Below are 15456 nucleotides of genomic sequence, written 5' to 3'. Positions count from 1 at the left end.
GACTACAGAAACCTGAACAGAAAGGCTTCAGCCACCTGCAATATTTGAAAACCCCCAGGTATTGATGCGGCACTAAGAGACAACATCAAGCCATCCTGGGTAGGCTGCTGGAGCTCTTGAAACATATGCATATGCAATTCATTTTACTGTATGGTTTATACAGAATCACTGTCAGTGCTTAAATAATTCAGGGACTTAATCGTAGTAGTTTATTCATACATGCTTCCAGGATGTGTCTAGGAAGTGCCCAGATGGAGGGACAAGACAAAGAACCAGGTTGGGAGTATCCTTTTGAGTTTGCAACTATGAATATATTCATGTATGTGCCCTACTTCCACCAAATGCTTTCACATCTTCATTCAACAAACATTTCTTCTTTTTTTTTAAATTTTCAGACAGGGTCTCATTCTGTCGCCCAGGCTGGAGTACAGTGGCACGATCATGGCTCACTGCCACCTTGACCTCCGGGGCTCGAGCAATCCTCCCATCTCAGCTTCCCAAGTAGCTAGGACTACAGGTGAATGCCCCCATACCCAGCTAAGTTTGTTCATTTTTTGTAGAGACAGGGTCTCACTCTGTTGCCCAGGCTGGTCTTGAACAATTCAGCTCAAGCAATGCTTGCAACTCAGCCTTCCAGAGTGCTGGAGTTACAGGTGTGAGCCACCACACCTGGCTAACAAACATTATTTATGTGTTCACCATGTGCACTATATCTGGCCCTAGACAACACATGGTCCTGACCCTCAAAAAGTTGGCAGTGTGGAGGGTGGGTTGTTAAAAAGTTATCCTGGCTGGGCTCAGTGGCTCGCACCTGTAATCCCAACCCTTTGGGAGCCCAAAATGGATGGATCATTTGAGGTCAGGAGATCGAGACCAGCCTGGCCAACATGGTGAAACCCCATCTCTACTGAAAATACAAAAATTGGCTGGGCATAGTGGCGTGCACCTGTAATCCCAGCTACTCAGGAGGCTGAGATAGGAGAATCATTTGAGCCTGGGAGACAGAGGTTGCAGTGAGCCAAGACTGCATCACTGCACTCTAGCCTGGGCAACAGAGTGAGACCCTGTCTCCAAAAAAAAAAAATGTCATCCTGACATTTGTTAAAATGGTAAGGAAGACTTTACGGAGGATTATTTCAACAGGGGTCAAGACTACTGCAATATGGGAGAGAAATAGGACTCAACTCCAAATATAATAAAGACAGCTGGGGCGTTACAGCCAAGGAACAGAGTGGCAGGGGGGTGGGAGGGTCAATGGAGGAAAAATTACTACAAGGAACCACAAGGGTAGGAGTATTCCAACCTAATCAACTTAGCAGGATTCTTGCTGAAGGCAGGCAAAGGTGATCAGACACGAAGGGTGAAGGGATTCTCTCTAAACTGACTTAGAATGACTCTTGCAAAGACTGGACTATGAAGATCCAGCAAGGACAGAGGAGCAAGGCCAAGGCCTAGTTGAGAAGTGGGCTCTGAGGAGTCGAGCTAAAGTTTGGTCAAGGAGTCTGCCAGAGGGAAAGGGGCAGACAGAAGTTGCCCCAGAACATTATGGGACTCAATCAGAGTTTCTTAAAAAGATATGATGTCTGAGGTGTTCAGGGAGGATGAGCAGGAGTAAGCAAAGAGAAAAATACAAGGTATACAGACAGCATGTGTGTGCAAAGCAGAGTTTGGCAACCTTCCAATGGCGATGTGTAGCTTGTTGAAGGTCACTACTGCCTTTCTGGGTTGAATGATTCTTTGTTGGTGGGGCGGAGGTAGAGGGTGGGACTCCTGTGTGTTCTGGGATGTTCTGCAGCATCCCTGACTGCATTAGTCTGTTCTCATGCTGCTAATAAAGACATATGCGAGCCTCGGTAATTCATAAAGCAAAGAGATTTAACTGACTCACAATTTAGCATGGTTGCAGAGGTCTCAGGAAACTTACACTCATGGCGGAAGGGGAAGCAAACATGTCCTTCTTCAAATGGCAGCAGGAAGGAGCGGTGCCGAGCAAAGGGGGAAAAGCCCCTTATAAAACCATCAAATCTCGTGAGAACTCACTCCCTATCATGAAAACAACATGGGGGTAACGGCACACATGATTCAATCACCTCCCACTGGGTTCCTCCCATGACATGTGGGGATTATGGGAACTACAATTCAAGATAAGATTTGGGTGCGGACACAGCCAAACCATATCACTAACCTCTACCCACCAGATGCCAGGAGCACCCTCCCTCAATCCCCTTCGCCTTCCCCAAGTTCTGACAATGAAAAATGCCTCCAGATATTACTAAATATCCCTTGGGGGAAAAGCTGCCCCTGGTAGAGAAGCAGTGGCTGGAAGGATAGATGCAAAACTCCAGCAGGACGGGGAGCACAGTTGCCTCCGCTGAGGAGGGCACCTGTGCTGGGGTGTTAAGTTGATATAATGAAGGTAAAAGCCTCTATTCTCTAAATACGGTGGGTTAATATGCAATAGAGAGAGGAAAAATAGAAAGAAGTGAATGGGAGTTAGTGCATCAGGACAGAAAAAGTAGGATTTGTCAGGATCTTTTTTTTTTTTTTTTTTTAAAGTAACTGATTTGACTCATCATGAATGATCTCTGAATTTTCTCTCAGAAAATTTTCCTATTTCTGATGAAGAACTAAGGATAAAGATGATGCAACAAGAAATAAAACCAAGCTTTCTATGACTTAAATAAATCACCATGTTTCAAAACATTTGCACATCTTGTCACTTTTATCTACACGGTGGCAATTCACATTTTTTTTTCTAGCTTATGTTTGAAATGCATTTCTATTGCAGAAAACTTTAAGATATAAAGAAAAAATAACCATTCGTGGTCTGTGAATTTGAACTATGGCTCTGTGACATTCTACAAAGATTTCAAAAATTATTTACTACTTTAAAGAACTCCTGTTTCAGCAACAATTAGCAGCAAACCAAGAAGCATTCATTTGTACCATAGTAGATCTGACCTCACTTGCATTTTCTCTTTCATTTCTAGCACAATTAGTAAAAGAAAGGGAGTGGGCCATTTAACATGCCTTTCTAGCTAATTTTTAATCTGTTCTAATGCATGAATTTAAAAATGCCTACTTGAGGGCTTCAGGGATTACTAAATAATAAACCCTAAAGGTTCCAAAATCCGGTTAATAGTCAGACCTGGAGAATATGAAATATAGTGTTAATTTAGAATAACATAATGCCTAAAAATGAAGCAAGTTAGATCTAATTGAGCTATGAACTGCTTGCCTTGTATTGTGTAATAGAGGCTGTGCTAACCAAGGGTTGCTGAGCTATAGATAACCATTACTCTTAGAAAATATGTTTATTGGGGTCTCTCTCTCTTCATTACCCAACCTCATAAAGTATATGTCTGCGTATTCCGATAAAACATAAAACGGCAAGGCAGAGTCACAATTAGGACGCCCTAAGAAGCTGCATCATAAAATGGTGTCTGTCTCCAAATGACTGTTCACTTAACCATGATAAATATTTATCAGCATGCAATAGAACAAATCCTTCAACAATCTCAGGCCACACTGAAAATGAAGGACTTTCGCATTTTCGATTCTCCTCCTTCGATAAATACAATCCTTTAATCTACAATGTCATTTGATGAGATTTTGATTTTAAATTATAATTACGACACAGAAACGTTAAGAACCTACTGGGTTATTTCCAATATCTACTTAAAGCAACTTGGATTTAATGTTATATCATGAACAGAGACAAGAGAACTGTGTGAATAGTGTAAAAATGAAACTGCTAATTTGGGTGGTTATTCAATGTATAACCTTTTATGTCATCAGTACCCTCATTGGAAAAAAAATGCGTTTTAAATGATAAAATAAAGATGAAAATAAACTCCTTAATGATCCCTACTCTCTTGTTGGCCATGATGTGCCAACTGGGGAAACATAAGGAAAACTGAGATATAGATCCTCATGTTCCACTTAACTTGCATGGCGCAGGCCTTCGCTGCTTGGATATGGAAACTGTTTATTACCATGTGGCTTCATGCGCAGTCAACAGAAAAATGCCTTATGAAAAGCACCCTGTCTTCCTGGGTGAGTTTCAGAAATGAAGCCTGTCTCCTGGCCAGAGATAACAGTTTCTGCAAGTCAACTCTGTCTCTGTTAGACAGATAGCTAGAGAAGGCATATGGAGCGTAGGGTGGGGTTGCTTATAAACATAAATGCCTTCTGAGCCTTTCCTAAAACAATTGGATTCCTGGAAAAATGTCCTTATCATTGGTTCTCAAACTAGAGGACTTCCCAAAACACAAAGAGTTGGGCCCACTCCCCTTTAGTGTTTCTTATTCAGGATTTCTGGGGTGAAACCAGAGAATACTTATTTCTAACAGATTTCTGAGTGATGCTGTTATTGCTGGCCTGGGAGCCACACTTTGAGAACCAGATTCCTATAGCAAAAGAAGGATCCAGAACGAAAAAACTTCCAGTGAACATCTGGTCCTGACTGTATGAATGTCCTTCCCTAATCTACAGATCCCAAATCAACTTGCACTTTCTTTTCTTTTCCTTTTATCTCGTTCTCTTTATTTCTTCCTTTCTTACCCTATCTTTCCTCTCCCCCTTTTCTTTTATTTCCATTTCAAATTCCCTATTTCTATTTCTTCTATTCTCTTCCCATTCCCCGTGGGTCCATGTCCCTCCTCCCTCCCTACCCAACTCTCTCTCTCTCTCTCTCTCTCTCTCTCTCTCTCTCTCTCTTCCTTTCTTGGCCCTGCCCTCAGATCTTTCCCTCAACATTAATCAGCCTGCCACCAGGCTCTCAACAGTGACCAAGATTACACATACACGCCGCACGGGAGAAACACACAAGCCAAGATCTTACTCCTTGGCAAGCAGAATGAGGGGCAATTGTCGGAATGATTTCAAAGAGGGAGGATAGGAGTTCTCTGCTAAGCATTCAATATAGCAGAAACTTCTCTGCCTTTGCATTTAGCACCACATAAACAAAACATATATGGCGGTGTGAAATATACACAGAATAGTTATATACATACTGCTAGCAGATTGACTAGATTTTCAACATTAATTTTCATTTTGGGGGCTATTCTTGCATTTTAGGATACATAGTCCCTAGGTCTAGTTTTAACATGCACTTAACTCCCATGTTAGATGAAGATTTATAACAAAAGCGACTATTATGAGAACATTCCTAGATGAGGATCTACCATAGACAGACTTAGCTCTTTATGGCCTTATTGTGTCAGACTCTGAATATTAGACACATACAAAAAAAAAAAAAAATCACAGAGTGAAAGTTATTAGGCTGCAGAATAGCTTCCCAAGGGATGTCCCCAGACCTCATCACTTGAGTCATTAGAAACAAGACCAAACCAAACACTCGACTCTGCCATTAGGGAACACTCCTGCCCTGGCTGAGGGTGGACAAGATGACCTCACAGATCTCTCCCAGTCCTCCCAGGGTCATAAAAACAGAATGGAAACTCTGACTAGACATCACGCTGCAGGGAGAAGTGGAGATACTAGCAGACTGAACAGCAATATCTCAGGGGGTGGACCATGTTACAGTGAACAGTAAAGAGAAAAAAAAAAACAAACCCTAAGGATTGTGGCCAAAGGACACCCCAGAATAAAAATCACATTGAGAACACTCCCTAGTGAGGCCCATGATGCAATTTTGCAGACAGGGCTGTAAAACAGTATGTGTTCCCTAGTTTCTGATACGTACTATGAGCGCTCCTATGCTCTGACTATAAGAGGAGTGAATTACAAGTACATTTCCTGGCTCCCTCTTTTCTGAAGCTGTAACTGCCTCACTAAAACATATGAGAACAAAGAGAAGCTCAGTTAGGTGACAACGATGGTGCCTCCACAGTTCAGTATGATGCGGCCCATTATAATTATAGTTCAAAGCAGCTGAACTATATGAAACCGAGATTAACCTGGAAGAAGATAACTGGCCCCCCAACCCCATCCATGAGGGCAGAGCCCTTTCTCAGCTGTTAGCAGGGAGGGAGGAGGGTTCTGTGAGGCCCCACATGGCTTCTTCACCTCAGGGATGTTGCAGCTGTGATGCACAGCCTGAGCCAGCGGGCATGCTTGCATCATATCCAGGTCCCGTAATAAATCTGAGGGAACTTCAAATGGGTGGGGTGGACAGGAATTCTGGACCTGATCTGACTCAACACGCCACAGCTGTCATTCCAACTCAATTGGCCCTAAACTGCAAAACCAGTCATCCCTACCCACCCGCACCCCCTGCTAAGGAAAACCCTTATAGTTCACGGGCCCTCCTACTTAGGTGGGTTTTGTATTACCTGTCACCGCTCCCCTTCCCCGCTCTGAGTACACCTGGACAGACCGCAGGTCCGACCATACGTGAGTCAAGGGCAAATTTGTCGAGAAGTTATGCTCTGCAATGTACCAATGGCAAAGATGACTCATACCAGCGGATTTCTGCACTAAGGAATTGGGAAACCAACTCTGAGCCTGTCGCAGCAGGGACAGCTGATGAAAAGATGCCATGAGGTTGAGTTGAGTTGCACGGTCATGAGCAAAAAAGAAGCATGCGTGAGCCAAACTTGTGAGGGAGGAGAATGAATAAATCTAGCAGCAGTGGAAGAAACTAGTCAGAAAAAGAGAATGCCACAGTTGTGCAGGAGGGGATCACAAGAGACAGTTACCCAAAACTGCCTCCTTTCCTCAGCTTGCCAACATTATTTCTTACAGAAAACCTTTTTCTTAGAAGAGGCGGCACAAGTAAAACTCTGTTCCTTGTGACCAAAGAAGCTGAATTAAATACTCAGAAAATCTAAATTATACATCATGATGAGCTCTTCCTGCCCCAAACCACGACTGTTGGATATTTAACATGAGAACGCCCACAAGTCCCTGAAGACCACGGCTTATCAATGATACTGAAAACAAGAGGTGAGGCGCAGCAGCTCATGCCTGTAATCCCAGCACTTTGGGAAGCCGAGGCAGGAGGATCACTTGAACCCAGGAGTTCAAAATCAGACTGGGCAACAAAGTGAGATCTTGTCTCCACTTTTCATTTAACTTTTTTATTATTTTTATTATTATTATTTTTGAGACAGAGTCTCCCTCTGTCACCCAGGCTGGAGTGCAGTGGCACGACCTCGGCTCACTGCAACCTCTACCTCCCCAGTTCAAGTGATTCTCATGCCTCAGTCTCCAGAGTAGCTGGGATTACAGGTGCATACCACCACGCCTAATTTTTTTATGTTTTTAGTAAGCACGGTTTCGCCATGTTGCCCAGGCTGGTCTCCAACTCCTGAGCTCAGGCAATCCACCCGCCTCCACCTCCCAAAGTGTTAAGATTACAAGTGTAAGCCACTGCGCCTGCCTCCTTTCTCTATTTTTTAAAAATAAAAATAAATTTTAGGCCGGGTGCGGTGGCTCAAGTCTGTAATCCCAGCACTTTGGGAGGCCAAGACGGGCGGATCACGAGGTCAGGAGATCGAGACCATCCTGGCTAACATGGTGAAACCCCGTCTCTACTAAAATATACAAAAAACTAGCCGGATGTGGTGGCGGGTGCCTGTAGTCCCAGCTACTCGGGAGGCTGAGGCAGGAGAATGGCGTAAACCGGGAAGGCAGAGCTTGCAGTGAGCTGAGATCCGGCCACTGCACTTCAGCCTGGGCAACAGAGCGAGATTCCTTCTCAAAATAAATAAATAAATAAATAAATAAATTTTAAAAAGTGCTTTTAAAGACCAAGTAACACTCTGTGTTTTCCTTACCTGCTCTTTTGGAAACTGGAAATCGAATTTAGGAATATTTCTGGCATAGAACAAAACATGTCATCTGGAGTCAGATCCTAAGTTTTAAATGATGATCCTTCCTACCCCACCAAGGATATCTGTTACAGCAGCCTACAGACTCATTTATTGAAATTTCTCATCTTAAAACAGAAGTGCTATCCTCACAGAATCATTCATTCACTCAGGGAAATCATTCACTTGGAGTTTATGATGTTTAGTCACGAAAGCATGTCTTTGCAAAACACCTACTGTGCATTATCCAAAGCTGCTAAGTACAACTGTTCTCTTTGCAGTGGGCATTAAGGCATTATCCTTTGTCCCATGCTCTGGACAAATGAATGGTGCAAGAAGTATTGGCTCCAAACTACCCTGAAGGGGAGAAATACCTTTCTTTAAAATTTTATTTTCATTTTTAATCTTTTAATAGGGATGGGATCTTGCTATATTGTCCAGGCCAATCTCAAACTCCTCAGGCAATCCTCATGCCTCAGCCTCACAAACTGCTGGGATTACAGGGGGGAACCACCACATGTGGCCTTTTTGTTTCTTCAGAGACAGGGTCTCACTGTATCACCTGGGCTGGAGTACAATGGCATGATCATAACTTACTGCAGCCTCCAACTCCTGGGCTCATGGGATCTGCCTACCTCAGCCTTCTGTGTAGCTGGGATTACAGGCAAATGCCACCACACCTGGCTAAAGGAAAAATACTTTATTAAAGAGTGGTGCCAACTACACGCATGCAGAAACATTCATCCTCACTGGTGTAAAACAACTGAGCTGAAAGGTGTGAGCCACCTTTAAGTGGCTCTATTTAAACGATTAAACTTAGTAGTTAAACAACTACTAAGTTTAATCGTTTAAATAGAGGATTGTTATTTCATGACAGAAGAGTGGCACAGTGAGTTAGGCCCAATTTTCAAATATCAAGCAATTCTAGCAGATCCTGATTTGTAGGTGTAAAAAATAATAATTAGCAAAAATAAAATAATAGTAACAGCAGAGACCATTCGCTGAGTGTCTACAATGTCACTGGCTGTGGACTTTACATATATTCATTTTATTTACATATATACATATATACATATATTCATTTTCTCAATTGTGACAGTCATTTGAGGCATGGAGAACAACTCTTTCTAAATGAAAAGGCTTTTAAAAATCACTGCCCCAAATGTGGTCTGAGAGCTGTAAGCATCAGGGACATCTGGGTGCTTGCTAGAAAAGCAGACTCCTGGGCCGCAACCCAAAACTAGAAAATGAGGGGCTCTGGGGGTGGGGCACGAGACTTGCGTTTTAACCAGCTCTCCAGGGGAGCCTCACACCAAAGTTGAAGAAAAGAAGCCCTGACTTAAAGAGTAACTTTCCAAGGCCAAATAGGTAGTAAGCCACAGAGTCACTGCGCACGCGTTTGTGCTGAGTATTGGAAACTGTCCCATCCACTTCAGGTAATTAACGAGGAGCCGGGCTGGGGCTAATTACGTTAACACCTGTAATTCAGGATTCCCTGAGATCAGGAGCAGGAACCCTCAAACCTCAGTCTGTCCCTAGAGACTCTAAAGGGCAGAGTCCTGTACTGGCTCTTTGCTTCTTCCTCCCCTGCCTCTTCTTTTTTTGTATATGGAGGAAATCTTGGGCGGCACCAGCCCCGTTTTTTGAAGTTATAATTAAAAGGGCTCTGATTCAAGTATCTAGGATGTTTCCTTTATTGTTTTATAGATGAATGTGAAAAAACTGAGTTTTGTTTCGCTTTTTTGAGACAGGGTCTCTCTCTGTCGCCCAGACTGACGAGTAGTGGCGAGATCATAGCTCACTGCAGCCTCAACCTCTGGGCTCAAGCCATCCTCCCACCTCAGCCTCCCCATTCTGGGACCACAGGCACACGCCACCATGTCCAGCTCATTTATTTATTTATTTATTTTTGAGATAGTCTTGCTCTATCACCCAGGCTGTGGCGTGATCTCGGCTCACTGTAACCTCCGCCTCCCGGGTTCAAGTGATTCTCCTGCCTCAGCCTCCCAAGTAGCTGGGACCACAGGCATGTATCACCACACTCAACTCTTTTTTGTATTTTTAGTAGAGATGGGGTTTCACCATGTTAGCCAGGCTGGTCTCGAACTCCTGACCTCAGGCAATGTGCCCACCTCGGCCTCCCAAAGTGCTGGGATTACAGGCGTGAGCCACTACACCTAGCCTAAATTTTTTGAGTTTTTTGTAGAGAGAGGGTCTCACTGTGTTACCCAGGCTGGTCTCAAACTCCTAGGCTCAAACTATCCTCCCACTTCAGCCTCCCAAAGTGCTAAGATTACAGGCATGAGCCACCATGCCTGGCCAATAAAACTAAGCTTTAACCAACACAGCATGTACTGTGCCCAACACTGGGCTAAGTGCTCCATACGGGAGCTGTGCAATGGGACGTTCTACTGTCATGGAAACGTTCTTTCTGTATCTGTGCTACCCAACGTGGGAGCCACTAGACATGTCTGGATGTTTAGCACTTGCAATATGTGACTGAGAGACTTAATTTTTAATTTTATTTAAAATTTAATTTAGCTTGAAATGGCCCCATGTGGCCACTGGCTACCTTAAAGTATTGGATAGCCCAGCTCTGCATGGCTTTTTTTTTTTTCTTTTCTTTTCTTTGAGACAGAGTCCCTGTTGCTCAGGCTGCAGTGCAGTGCTATGATCATGCCTCGGCCTCCCGGGGCTCAAGCGATCCTCCCACCTCAGCCTCCCAAGTAGCTAGGACTACAGGCACTTGCCACCATGCCCAGCTAATCTTTGTAGAGATAGGTCTTTTTACATCATCCGGGCTGTTCTTGAACTCCCAGGCTCAAGCAGTCCTCCCATCTCAGCTTCCTGAGTAGCCGGGACTACAGATGCATGCCACCACACCTGGCTAATTTTTGTATTTTCTGCAGAGATGGGTCTTGTTATGCTACCCAGGCAGGTCTTGAACTTCTGGGCTCAAGCTATCCACCTGCCTCAGCCTCCCTCGGTGCTGGGATTACAGGCGTGAGCCACCACGCCCAGCCTACATGCCTTTTCTTATTTAAACTTCACTCTAAGCCTATGAAGGCTAAAGCTAATGTTATCCCTACTTTACAGATGAGAAAACTGAGGCTTGCAGAGGTAAAATAAAGAACCGATAGGCACCCATGGAGTCAGTTAGCAGTAGGGCCGGGGTCCTAAGCCAGGTCTGCTCTGACTAGAGGATATGCAAGGCACAAAAGCACTCAGCTGCCACTGGTTAGGGAGCCTCTGGGAAGCTGCTGCTCAGAGCTCACCTAAGCAAAGGCGGCAGCAAGGACAGCATGGCCCCTAAAACAGTTGCTTCTGAGTATCTCTTTCTCCAGGCAGCAAGACGGCTGCTGTACTCTTGGCAGCCATCAATGAGAAGATGTTTGGACATTATTCTCATGTTACTAAATGTGCATTTTCCACTTAAAAATAAGGAGCTTCTGTCACAAATGATTTATATGGAAACAATACTTCTCCTGGAAAGGAAACAGGAATAGGAGCTTTTTACTGTTTCTTTCAAGACTTAAGAGAGGTGGGGGGGAAAGCCTGTGTCTGTATTATATTTATTTATTTTTTTTATTTATTGACATTTTTTGAGATGGGAGCCTCGCTCTGTCCCCCAGGCTGGAATGCAGTGGCACCATTTTGGCTCACTGCAACCTCTGCCTGCCGGGTTCAAGTGATTCTCCTGCCTCAGCCTTCTGAGTAGCTGGTAGTACAGGCCCACACCACCAGGCCTGGGTAATTTTTGTGTTTTTAGCAGAGATGGGGTTTTACTATGTTGTCCAGGCTGGTCTCGAACTCCTGATCTAAGGTGATTCACCTGCTTCGGCCTCCCAAAGTGCTGTGATTACAGGCGTGAGCCACTGTACCCAGCCACTTCACCCATCTTTCTATCCCTACCCCATCACTATCATGGTAAGAAATGGGTTCCAGGATCTCGGACACCTGTAATCATTCTGTACCTTTCACACAGCAGGTCAGCGAGGGAAACGATCCTTCCTGAATCCATCCCTTAGTCCAAGATGCTGGTGCCTCCACAGAGTAACTGCACCAGTCTCAGCTTCACCAAATGGCATCCTTGAGATTCTAGAAACAGGCTTGGCAGTTGCCCCCTTCCGTGCTCTCCTGCTTCTCCACCAAGGACGGGAGGCAATACGGTTATGGGAGGAAAAGGGTCTACGGCCAGGGTGAACTGATGCGACACGCCGGGTCTGCTCTGAACAAAGTGTGCAGTGCCACCCTGGGTAGGTGGCTTAACCTCTCTGAGCCTCAGTCATCTCCAGAGTAAACTGGGAAGCACACACGGACTCTTCACGGGGTTGCTCTGAGGAGTCAATGAGGGGATGCATGTAGAGCACTTAACCCCAGGCCACGCACAAGAAGAGATCTGAAATAAAGGTGAGTTTCCTATCGCTCCTCCCTTCCAGCCCTCAGTCAAAATCCTGACCCTCTTTTAGGTTTATCTCAGACCCAATCTTACTCACCATGACTTCCCTACCCTCCGAGACTCCATGTGTTTTCCTGTTTTCATATTTTACAGATCTGTACCTATGCCTATTGTAGCTATTTATACAATTATCACATTCTGGCATGGACTCAGCTTCCTGAGCACTGGATCTCTGCCTTGCCCAGCTTTTCCTTCCAGGTTGCAACCAACACGTGGCCCTGCACAAACAGGTGCTCAGATATTTGTTGAAATGAACTTCTATAAAGATTGAGGCCAAACTAAAATAAATCAATTCATTCATTTATTCACTCAATATAGATATATGTTTTTAGACAGAGGGTCTTGCTCTGTTGCCCAGAGTGAAGTGCAGTGGCCCGCTCATAGCTTATTGCAGCCTTGACCTCCTGTGCTCAAGCGATCCTCCTGTCTCAGCCTCCTGAGTAGCTAGGATTACAGGTGTGAGCCACCACGCCCAGCCCATTCACTCACTATTCATTAAGCACATACCCTACCAAGTGCCAGGTAAGGCCATTGGTACTCAGGACCCAGGAGAGACCAAGGCACACAAAACCTTGAGGCTTCATTCACTTTCCAGTGGGGAGGGGGAGGGCAGTGAGACAATTAGCAAGTAGACAGATAAAACAGAGAAATGATGCCTGCTAAGGAGAAAAATAAAGCAGGGTACAGTTTCAGGGACGGCAGAGTTTGGAAAGAAAGTGGCCATTTTAAATAGTGGCTAAGGATGTCATCCCTGAAAAGGAGATATTTGGGCAAAGATTTGTAGAAGCGGAACGGGCTACTGTTTAGAAATAACATGAATTTGGAGGCAGGAAATTATATGCCTAAGAAATGTTTGGTTCTGTACTCAGAAGGAGAATATAAAGGAAATAAAATGTGACATCACTGACCACCCTCAGTTCCCATGTTTCCTCTGTTTTAATACCAGCTAATGTTTTCTGGACATGTCCTATGTGCCAGGCCGTGCTTCATAGAACTGAGTTCACCACCAAGAGATAAGATACACACCAGAAATGGAAAGTCACCACGTGCATGCCCCGGGCAGGCATCATAAAAGGCGAAAGTCAGGTATCCCACACTGTAAACAACCGGGAGTGTTGGGGGTTGCACCTCTAAAAGGATCCATCCCTAACCCTCCTAGAGCAGACGGCTGCTAACGAGTAACTGACCACAGAACAGGCTCAGGATGTTTGAACTGTGTTTCTGAGAGAAGCTGGAAATCCGAATTTTTCTGTGAAACTTCCCAACTTGAAAACGTTGGCAAGCCATTACAAGTTTTCAAAAACAGGATGCAGGCCAAAATTTTATTTAAAAAGTGTTTTCAGGATGTATGTGATCCGAACATTGAGTTTTCAACCTCTGGCATAGAGAGTAGGTAACCAGTAGACAGAGGAACCGAAAACATTTGTAAGAATCCTGTCAAACAGCTGCCTGACCCCTAAACCCTGAGGCCAGGTATAGTTCATGTTTGAAAAGAGCCTGATTGCCTGGGACCCCCTCATGTGCCTGCCCAGGGGACAGCTTTGGGGTCTGTAAACACTACGTCTTTATGTGTAGACACAATATAATGCCTGCGGAGATTTGAAAGCAAAAACAGCTCATGGTTCATTAAAAAAAAAAAAAAAGTACACTAGGTATTAATAAAAAGTGTTTTTGTCCTTTTTTAAAAATTTGCTTACGTTCTGCCAATAAAAATGCATTTGGCAAAATAGTCCAGAGGAAACACCATTTTTATTCAAAACTGTTTTTCTTCCCCTTTCACTTGTTATTTCTAAATTAACTTATCAATAATGTATTAAAGTAATACTCAAAAATGGAACAATACTGCACCTTTAAGAAAATATTATTTTTCCTGAGGTCCTATCAAGGTAAATTTCATCAGTATTCAAAGAATGAGCAAAGCACTTCAACAATTTATTTCAATAAAAGAAGACTTAGCTGAAAGCAGTATAAATGATGAGAACTTGCTTTAAACTGATTTATTCCCTGCAGCAATAAAAGGAATGTTTCTTCACTCAGCTGTTTAATATGCAAATATGCAGAACATCCAGCCCCTGACAGCACATCATTAATAAAACCTTGCACTGAGCAGAGCGCCCGATATTTCATCCTGATGAAAATACATGATGATGATTTTAGACTGTAGACTTTTAGAGTTGGAACAATGTGCTTTCCTGGTGTTGCAACCCACCAGTCGCCCAAGGTGGGGGTGGGGAGCTTTTTAGAGAAGTGATCCAATTTCTGCAACAGGAAGTCCCAGTGTTAAAAAAAATATAGAGAGACAGAGTAAATATGGAGGGCTGGTAATAGCTCATGCTACCAAGGCCTAAGTGACAAGATCTGAATGGAGGGCAATACAGGAACAAAAGGGGCAGAAGTCTGAGACCCTTGCTTCTTTAGGGGATGGTAGCATGTTAATTTTCTGTGTTTTTTTTTTTTTTTTTTTGGACTCTGTAGAGAGCATCCCACTTGTTATGCTTGATGGTAGCTTTATATTCAAATGGAACAAGACAGCAAGCTATAGAGAAGACACAGGGCTCAGGAATTTGAACCCTTGGGGGCTCTCAGTCTGGTTGTCTGATTACTGTCCCAGATTTGCTTATGGAGTAGTAACGTCTGGATTACTCTGAGATTCTGAAACAAGCAGTGGAGAAGAAGCTGAAAAAACTTCTTTGTACTAGATCATATGCTTTCCCTTTCCATTAAAACCTTGGATTGATTTAAAGGGTATGTGATGGGACAGTGAAGGATTTAAATTTTTTTCCCTCTTCTTTATGACTTCTTATATTTTCCAAATTTTCTATAATGAGTATGCCACAGGTATGACCAGAAAAGTCAAGTTTTTTTTAAAAAAATTATTATTTTTTAATAACTTTTATGTTTAGTAGAGACAAAGTCTCGCTATGTTGCCCAGGCTGGTCTCAAACTCCTGGGCTCAAGCGATCCTTTGTCTGCCCTCCCTAAGTGCGGGGTTATAGGCATGAGCCACTATACCTGGCCAGAAAAATCATGTATTTAAAAATTTAATTTATATATTTTTAAAGCCATCTAGATGGACTAGTGCCCAGGGACATCTCAGGTTGCGAGCACCAGGGCGGGTGCTTTTCACTGCTTTGTGGAACCATCATATAAACCCCCGTGCTTGCTCTCAGAATAAATATTTGTGAAATGGTTAAATGAGTTACTAGTTGTAAGTGCTTAGAA

The 15456-nt window shown here is 43.7% G+C and overlaps 1 protein-coding gene across 3 annotated transcripts in view; it reads right to left on the bottom strand.

Moving 5' to 3' along the window:
- The window catches only part of WWOX (WW domain containing oxidoreductase), a 1124793-nt gene that overhangs the window by 520215 nt on the left and 589122 nt on the right, over window positions 1–15456 (bottom strand). The gene's annotated exons all lie outside the window — the stretch shown is intronic.

The sequence above is a fragment of the Macaca fascicularis genome, chromosome 20, assembly GCF_037993035.2.
Source record: "Macaca fascicularis isolate 582-1 chromosome 20, T2T-MFA8v1.1".
Taxonomy (NCBI): domain Eukaryota; kingdom Metazoa; phylum Chordata; class Mammalia; order Primates; family Cercopithecidae; genus Macaca; species Macaca fascicularis.
Note: the sequence above shows the minus strand (reverse complement) of the source record. Positions and strands in the feature narration are given on the sequence as shown.